Source organism: Siniperca chuatsi, linkage group LG3, assembly GCF_020085105.1.
Source record: "Siniperca chuatsi isolate FFG_IHB_CAS linkage group LG3, ASM2008510v1, whole genome shotgun sequence".
Classification (NCBI taxonomy): domain Eukaryota; kingdom Metazoa; phylum Chordata; class Actinopteri; order Centrarchiformes; family Sinipercidae; genus Siniperca; species Siniperca chuatsi.
Window position 1 is genome coordinate 1,667,501 of NC_058044.1, and position 7,642 is coordinate 1,675,142.

A 7,642-nucleotide genomic window follows, 5' to 3' on the forward strand; every position below is an offset into this window, starting at 1 on the left:
GTATCTATAACATCGTTGTTAAACAGAAACTAACACAGCCTAGAAAAGCTACCAATTCTTCAGCAGACAAAAGAACCCCCTTCCCCCTTCCCCTTCTCCACCAAAGAGACTCTCTACAGGGTACTTGTTGTGTCGTCATTACAGGCTCCACCCCTAGTCTCTCAGACAATTGTTTTCTTGAATTGTCGCCAAAAGTAGCTAAACTGGGAAGCCTTTACATGGAATGTATGTGATTTGAAACAGAAGACCATAAAATATACACTACTTGTGATTTCCAAATTGGAGAAGAGTAGCCACATTTTTCTGAACCTTTGAACAGAATGTATTGGATATGTCCAGGAGCTGTTTAACCTGGCTTAGCACAAAGACTGGAAGTGGGAGAAACTGCTAGCATGCTTCCATCAAAGTGGTGGTCAAAGGAGCACTTCTGATTGCTTTTTATTTGCAAAGCTGTTCCTACTGTAATTAAACAGTGATGAAATCTGAGTCTTTTTTTGAAGGAAACACAGGTTTTCGTGGCTCGTTGGTCTAGGGGTATGATTCTCGCTTTGGGTGCGAGAGGTCCCAGGTTCAAATCCCGGACGAGCCCTTGCCAAGAACAGGTTGTGGGATGTAAACTCATCTCTTTAACTTTAGTGTATCTAACATCGTTGTTATACAGAAACTAACACAGCGAGCTAACAGAGCTACCAATTCTTCAGCAGACAAAAGAACCCCCTTCCCCTTCTCCACCAAAGAGACTCTCTACAGGGTACTTGTTGTGTCGTCATTACAGGCTTCACCCCTAGTCTCTCAGACAATTGTTTTCTTGAATTGTCGCCAAAAGTAGCTAAACTGGGAAGCCTTTACATGGAATGTATGTGATTTGAAACAGAAGACCATAAAATATACACTACTTGTGATTTCCAAATTGGAGAAGAGTAGCCACATTTTTCTGAACCTTTGAACAGAATGTATTGGATATGTCCAGGAGCTGTTTAACCTGGCTTAGCACAAAGACTGGAAGTGGGAGGAAACTGCTAGCATGCTTCCATCAAAGTGGTGGTCAAAGGAGCACTTCTGATTGCTTTTTATTTGCAAAGCTGTTCCTACTGTAATTAAACAGTGATGAAATCTGAGTCTTTTTTGAAGGAAACACAGGTTTTCGTGGCTCGTTGGTCTAGGGGTATGATTCTCGCTTTGGGTGCGAGAGGTCCCGGGTTCAAATCCCGGACGAGCCCTTGCCAAGAACGGGTTGTGGGATGTAAACTCACCTCTTTAACTTTGGTGTATCTATAACATCGTTGTTATACAGAAACTAACACAGCCTAGAAGAGCTACCAATTCTTCAGCAGACAAAAGAACCCCCTTCCCCCTTCCCCTTCTCCACCAAAGAGACTCTCTACAGGGTACTTGTTGTGTCGTCATTACAGGCTCCACCCCTAGTCTCTCAGACAATTGTTTTCTTGAATTGTCGCCAAAAGTAGCTAAACTGGGAAGCCTTTACATGGAATGTATGTGATTTGAAACAGAAGACCATAAAATATACACTACTTGTGATTTCCAAATTGGAGAAGAGTAGCCACATTTTTCTGAACCTTTGAACAGAATGTATTGGATATGTCCAGGAGCTGTTTAACCTGGCTTAGCACAAAGACTGGAAGTGGGAGGAAACTGCTAGCATGCTTCCATCAAAGTGGTGGTCAAAGGAGCACTTCTGATTGCTTTTTATTTGCAAAGCTGTTCCTACTGTAATTAAACAGTGATGAAATCTGAGTCTTTTTTTGAAGGAAACAAAGGTTTTCGTGGCTCGTTGGTCTAGGGGTATGATTCTCGCTTAGGGTGCGAGAGGTCCCGGGTTCAAATCCCGGACGAGCCCTTGCCAAGAACGGGTTGTGGGATGTAAACTCACCTCTTTAACTTTGGTGTATCTATAACATCGTTGTTATACAGAAACTAACACAGCCTAGAAGAGCTACCAATTCTTCAGCAGACAAAAGAACCCCCTTCCCCCTTCACCTTCTCCACCAAAGAGACTCTCTACAGGGTACTTGTTGTGTCGTCATTACAGGCTCCACCCCTAGTCTCTCAGACAATTGTTTTCTTGAATTGTCGCCAAAAGTAGCTAAACTGGGAAGCCTTTACATGGAATGTATGTGATTTGAAACAGAAGACCATAAAATATACACTACTTGTGATTTCCAAATTGGAGAAGAGTAGCCACATTTTTCTGAACCTTTGAACAGAATGTATTGGATATGTCCAGGAGCTGTTTAACCTGGCTTAGCACAAAGACTGGAAGTGGGAGGAAACTGCTAGCATGCTTCCATCAAAGTGGTGGTCAAAGGAGCACTTCTGATTGCTTTTTATTTGCAAAGCTGTTCCTACTGTAATTAAACAGTGATGAAATCTGAGTCTTTTTTTGAAGGAAACACAGGTTTTCGTGGCTCGTTGGTCTAGGGGTATGATTCTCGCTTAGGGTGCGAGAGGTCCCGGGTTCAAATCCCGGACGAGCCCTTGCCAAGAACGGGTTGTGGGATGTAAACTCACCTCTTTAACTTTGGTGTATCTATAACATCGTTGTTATACAGAAACTAACACAGCCTAGAAGAGCTACCAATTCTTCAGCAGACAAAAGAACCCCCTTCCCCTTCTCCACCAAAGAGACTCTCTACAGGGTACTTGTTGTGTCGTCATTACAGGCTTCACCCCTAGTCTCTCAGACAATTGTTTTCTTGAATTGTCGCCAAAAGTAGCTAAACTGGGAAGCCTTTACATGGAATGTATGTGATTTGAAACAGAAGACCATAAAATATACACTACTTGTGATTTCCAAATTGGAGAAGAGTAGCCACATTTTTCTGAACCTTTGAACAGAATGTATTGGATATGTCCAGGAGCTGTTTAACCTGGCTTAGCACAAAGACTGGAAGTGGGAGGAAACTGCTAGCATGCTTCCATCAAAGTGGTGGTCAAAGGAGCACTTCTGATTGCTTTTTATTTGCAAAGCTGTTCCTACTGTAATTAAACAGTGATGAAATCTGAGTCTTTTTTTGAAGGAAACACAGGTTTTCGTGGCTCGTTGGTCTAGGGGTATGATTCTCGCTTAGGGTGCGAGAGGTCCCGGGTTCAAATCCCGGACGAGCCCTTGCCAAGAACGGGTTGTGGGATGTAAACTCACCTCTTTAACTTTGGTGTATCTATAACATCGTTGTTATACAGAAACTAACACAGCCTAGAAGAGCTACCAATTCTTCAGCAGACAAAAGAACCCCTTCCCCTTCCCTCTCCACCAAAGAGACTCTCTACAGGGTACTTGTTGTGTCGTCATTACAGGCTCCACCCCTAGTCTCTCAGACAATTGTTTTCTTGAATTGTCGCCAAAAGTAGCTAAACTGGGAAGCCTTTACATGGAATGTATGTGATTTGAAACAGAAGACCATAAAATATACACTACTTGTGATTTCCAAATTGGAGAAGAGTAGCCACATTTTTCTGAACCTTTGAACAGAATGTATTGGATATGTCCAGGAGCTGTTTAACCTGGCTTAGCACAAAGACTGGAAGTGGGAGGAAACTGCTAGCATGCTTCCATCAAAGTGGTGGTCAAAGGAGCACTTCTGATTGCTTTTTATTTACAAAGCTGTTCCTACTGTAATTAAACAGTGATGAAATCTGAGTCTTTTTTTGAAGGAAACAAAGGTTTTCGTGGCTCGTTGGTCTAGGGGTATGATTCTTGCTTAGGATGCGAGAGGTCCCGGGTTCAAATCCCGGACGAGCCCTTGCCAAGAACGGGTTGTGGGATGTAAACTCATCTCCTTAACTTTAGTGTATCTATTACATCGTTGTTATACAGAAACTAACACAGCCTAGAAGAGCTACCAATTCTTCAGCAGACAAAAGAACCCCCTTCCCCCTTCCCCTTCTCCACCAAAGAGACTCTCTACAGGGTACTTGTTGTGTCGTCATTACAGGCTCCACCCCTAGTCTCTCAGACAATTGTTTTCTTGAATTGTCGCCAAAAGTAGCTAAACTGGGAAGCCTTTACATGGAATGTATGTGATTTGAAACAGAAGACCATAAAATATACACTACTTGTGATTTCCAAATTGGAGAAGAGTAGCCACATTTTTCTGAACCTTTGAACAGAATGTATTGGATATTAAAACCCTCCCTCTCCAGGTTTGCCCATTTTTATCAAAAAGGACTTGATTAAACAAATTTCAATGACTTTTACTTAATGCGTTACGTAAGAGGAATCAAGGAAGTTTTTTTAATCATAAAATTTTAGGTTTGTGGGTTGGCGTAACCGCCTCAAGGTGGAACTATTGTCATTAAAACACATTAAAACCTCTCCTCCAAGGTTTGCCCATTTTTATCAAAAAGGACTTGATTAAACAAATTTCAATGACTTTTACTAATGCGTTACGTAAGAGGAATCAAGGAAGTTTTTTTAATCATAAAATTTTAGAAGTTGTGGGTTTGGGCCGTAACCGCCTAGGTGGAACTTATTGATTAAAACAACATTAAAACTCCCTCCTCCAAGGTTTGTCGCATACAGGCACCCCTTCCCCATTTTTCATGACCTAAAGTAAACTGGGAGCCTTTACAGGATATGTTTAACAGAAACATAAATTTCTTGATTTCCAAATGGAGAAGAGCCATTTTTTGAACTTTGAAAGAAATGATATCCAGACTGTTTACCGTTGAAAAGATGGAATGGGGAACTTACAGTTCATAAATGTGGTCAAAGGAGCTTCTGATTGCTTTATTCAAAGCTGTCATGAATAAACGTGATGAAATCAGTTTTTTAGGAACGTTTCTGTTTGCTGGTTATTTCTTAAAGTGAGAGTCCGGTTAAATCCGGACAGCTTCCAGACGGGTTGTGGGTGTAAATATCTTTACTTTGGTGTCAAATCGTGTTAACGAAACAACCGCCAGAAGGTATTACACAAACCTTCCTCTCCAAAAGACTACAGGGCTTGTGTCTCTTCAGGCCCACACTCCCATTTTTTCTTAATTTCCCAAAGAGCTAACTGGAAGCTTTACTGGATGTTGTATTTAAACAACCTAAAATTAACATTGTGTTTCCAAATTGGAAAGTAGCCAATTTTGAACCTTTAAGAATGTTGGATTGCCAGGAGCTTTTAACCTGCTTACAAAATGGAAGGGGAGAAATCTGACTTCACAAAGTGGTGGTCAAAGGAGCTTTATTGCTTTTATTCAAAGCTGTTCAGAATTAAACATGTAAATCAGTTTTTTAAGGAAACACGTTTTGTGTTTGGCAGGGTTCTCTGTTAGGAGACCGTTCAATCGGAGACCCTGAGGTGTGGGTGAAATATTCTTTACTTTGGTGCAATCGTTTATCGAAACAACCGCCAGAAGGTCAATTTTCACAAAACCCTTCCCTTCTCTCCAAAGACTCACAGGGTATGTTTCTTACAGGCCACACTCTCCATTTTTTCTTATTTCCCAAAAGACTAAACGGGAACTTTTGGAATTAGGTTTAAACAAGCCTAAAAATTCTTGATTTCCAAATTGGAGAAGGAGCCACATTTTTGAACTTTGAACAGAATTTGATATCCAGGTGTTTAACTTGAAAGCGAATGGGGAAATGCAGATGTTCATAAAGTGGGGTAAAGGCTTGATCTTTATTTGAAGTGTCACTGTAATAAACATAAATGGTTTTTTGAGAAAAAGGTTTTCTGGCCGTTGGTCTAGGGTAATTCTTAGAGAGTCCCGTTAAACCAGCCTGCAGAGGGTTGGGGATGTAACTCCTTTATTGGTGTTCAAACCGTGTACAGAACTAAACAGCTGAGAGACCAATTCTTAACAAGAACCCTTCCCCTTCTTTCCACCAAAACCCTAGGGTACTTTTTCCATAAGGCCCCCCTTCTCTCACAATGTTTTGAATTTCGAATGTAATGGGAGCCTTTACAGGATATATTTAACAGAAGACCATAAAATATTCTTGTGATTTCCAAATTGGAAAGGTAGCCACATTTTTGAACTTTGAACAGAAGTTGAATTCCAGATGTTTACCGTTGAAAAGACGAATGGGAAACTTACATGTTCATAAATGGTGCAGGAGCATTCTGATTGCTTTATTGCAAAGCTGTTCAGAATTAAACATGTAAATCAGTTTTTTAAGGAAACGGTTTTCTGTTTGAGGGTTATTTTTGGTGGAAGGTCCGTTAAACCCGACAGCCTTGCAGACGGTTGTGGGGTAAATCTCTTTAATTTGGTATCATAAATCTGTATCAGAACTAACACAGCTGAGAGACCAATTCTTACAAAGAACCCCTTCCTCCTTTCACAAAGAACTCCACAGGGAGTCATTCTCACAGCAGACAATTTCTTTTTCCCCAAAGACTACAGGGATTGCTTTACAGGTATGTTTAACAAGCTAATTCCAATCAAATGGGAAGTACATTGATTTGAACAGAAGATAATATCAACTTTATTTCCAAATGGAAGGAGACATTCTGACTTACAAATGTGGTATAGGAGCTTTACTTTACAAAGCTGATGAAAACGTGATGTCATCAAGTTTAAGGAACCAGTTTTTTTTGCAGTGTTCTCTGTTTAAGGAGATCGTCTGGACACCCTTCCTGACCGTTGTAGTAACTCTCCTTGACTTTGGTGTTCCATTACATCCACACTTCCAGACAAGTTTTGGGATTATCTCACAGTAAACATGGGAACCTTACATGTTGTATAGAACTAACACAGCTAAATTCATCTTGGTCCAAAACCCTCCAACATTTTTCTAATTTCAAAGTGTATTTGGCTATTCGGAACTTTGATTAAACAGAGATAGAATACTCCAATGCTTCCAAATGGGAAGCCACATTTTGATGCTTTGAACAGAAGTGTATGTACATATTTGATAATTGGGAAGATGAAGATACAAACTTTGGCTTATCAGGGTGAAACCTTTAATGGTTTAAAGTTCAATGGGAACTTACAGTATAAAGGGTGGTTTGAAGATTTCTTTGGTTTTTAAGCTTGCTTTGAATTAACAGATGAAGAGTCCTTTTCAAGACAAGACCCTTGCCCGTGGTTGGGAAACTCCTTACAGGGTCGTTAATCCGTAAGCCACCAAAAGCTTGAGATTAATTTTTTTACAAAGTCTAACTTCGTTTACAGAAAGAATCTGAAGAGCTTATTTTACAGCTACCCCTTCCTTCAATTAAAAGATTTCACAAGTACTATGGTCCCTTTTAACCTGTTTAACAAAGATTTAAATTAGCAAGTTCTAAATGGAAGCTACAAATTTTGATTTGAAAGAAGTATTATATCCAGGTGTTTAAACTGGATAGAAAAGCTTTGTGGAAACTTTGAAATGTTTAAAAGGGTGGACTGAACTTGGTTGCCCTTTTTGCAAACGGGCACTGTAAACGTATGAAATTGGGTCATTGAAATTATGTTTTTACTCGTTGTTTCTATGAATTTAACAGTAGAAAGGCCTTTTCAAAAAACGGCCCTTGCCCGAGGTCTGGGGTAATCTCTTGTCTAGGTCATTAACATCCGCAGCCTCAAAAGTTGAAGGCCAAATCTCAACTGGAACCTTACATCGTTTTTACAGAAACTAACAGAGCCTGAAGTGTACCATTTCAGCCAGACCCAGTCCCACATTTTCTGAATTTCCCAAAGTAGCTAC

The 7,642-nt window shown here is 40.3% G+C and overlaps 2 protein-coding genes and 6 non-coding genes across 14 annotated transcripts in view; 7 read left to right on the forward strand and 1 right to left on the reverse strand.

Moving 5' to 3' along the window:
• The window catches only part of LOC122873028 (NACHT, LRR and PYD domains-containing protein 12-like), a 1,034,258-nt gene that overhangs the window by 620,970 nt on the left and 405,646 nt on the right, over window positions 1–7,642 (forward strand). The window lies entirely within an intron of this gene.
• The window catches only part of LOC122873033 (NACHT, LRR and PYD domains-containing protein 3-like), a 573,599-nt gene that overhangs the window by 327,940 nt on the left and 238,017 nt on the right, over window positions 1–7,642 (reverse strand). The window lies entirely within an intron of this gene.
• trnap-ugg lies at window positions 518–589 on the forward strand. The gene has a single exon. It is a non-coding gene; the product is annotated as a tRNA-Pro (tRNA).
• Window positions 1,149–1,220, forward strand: trnap-ugg. The gene has a single exon. It is a non-coding gene; the product is annotated as a tRNA-Pro (tRNA).
• Window positions 1,787–1,858, forward strand: trnap-agg. The gene has a single exon. It is a non-coding gene; the product is annotated as a tRNA-Pro (tRNA).
• Window positions 2,425–2,496, forward strand: trnap-agg. Its single transcript has one exon. It is a non-coding gene; the product is annotated as a tRNA-Pro (tRNA).
• On the forward strand, window positions 3,056–3,127 carry trnap-agg. The gene has a single exon. It is a non-coding gene; the product is annotated as a tRNA-Pro (tRNA).
• On the forward strand, window positions 3,690–3,761 carry trnap-agg. The gene has a single exon. It is a non-coding gene; the product is annotated as a tRNA-Pro (tRNA).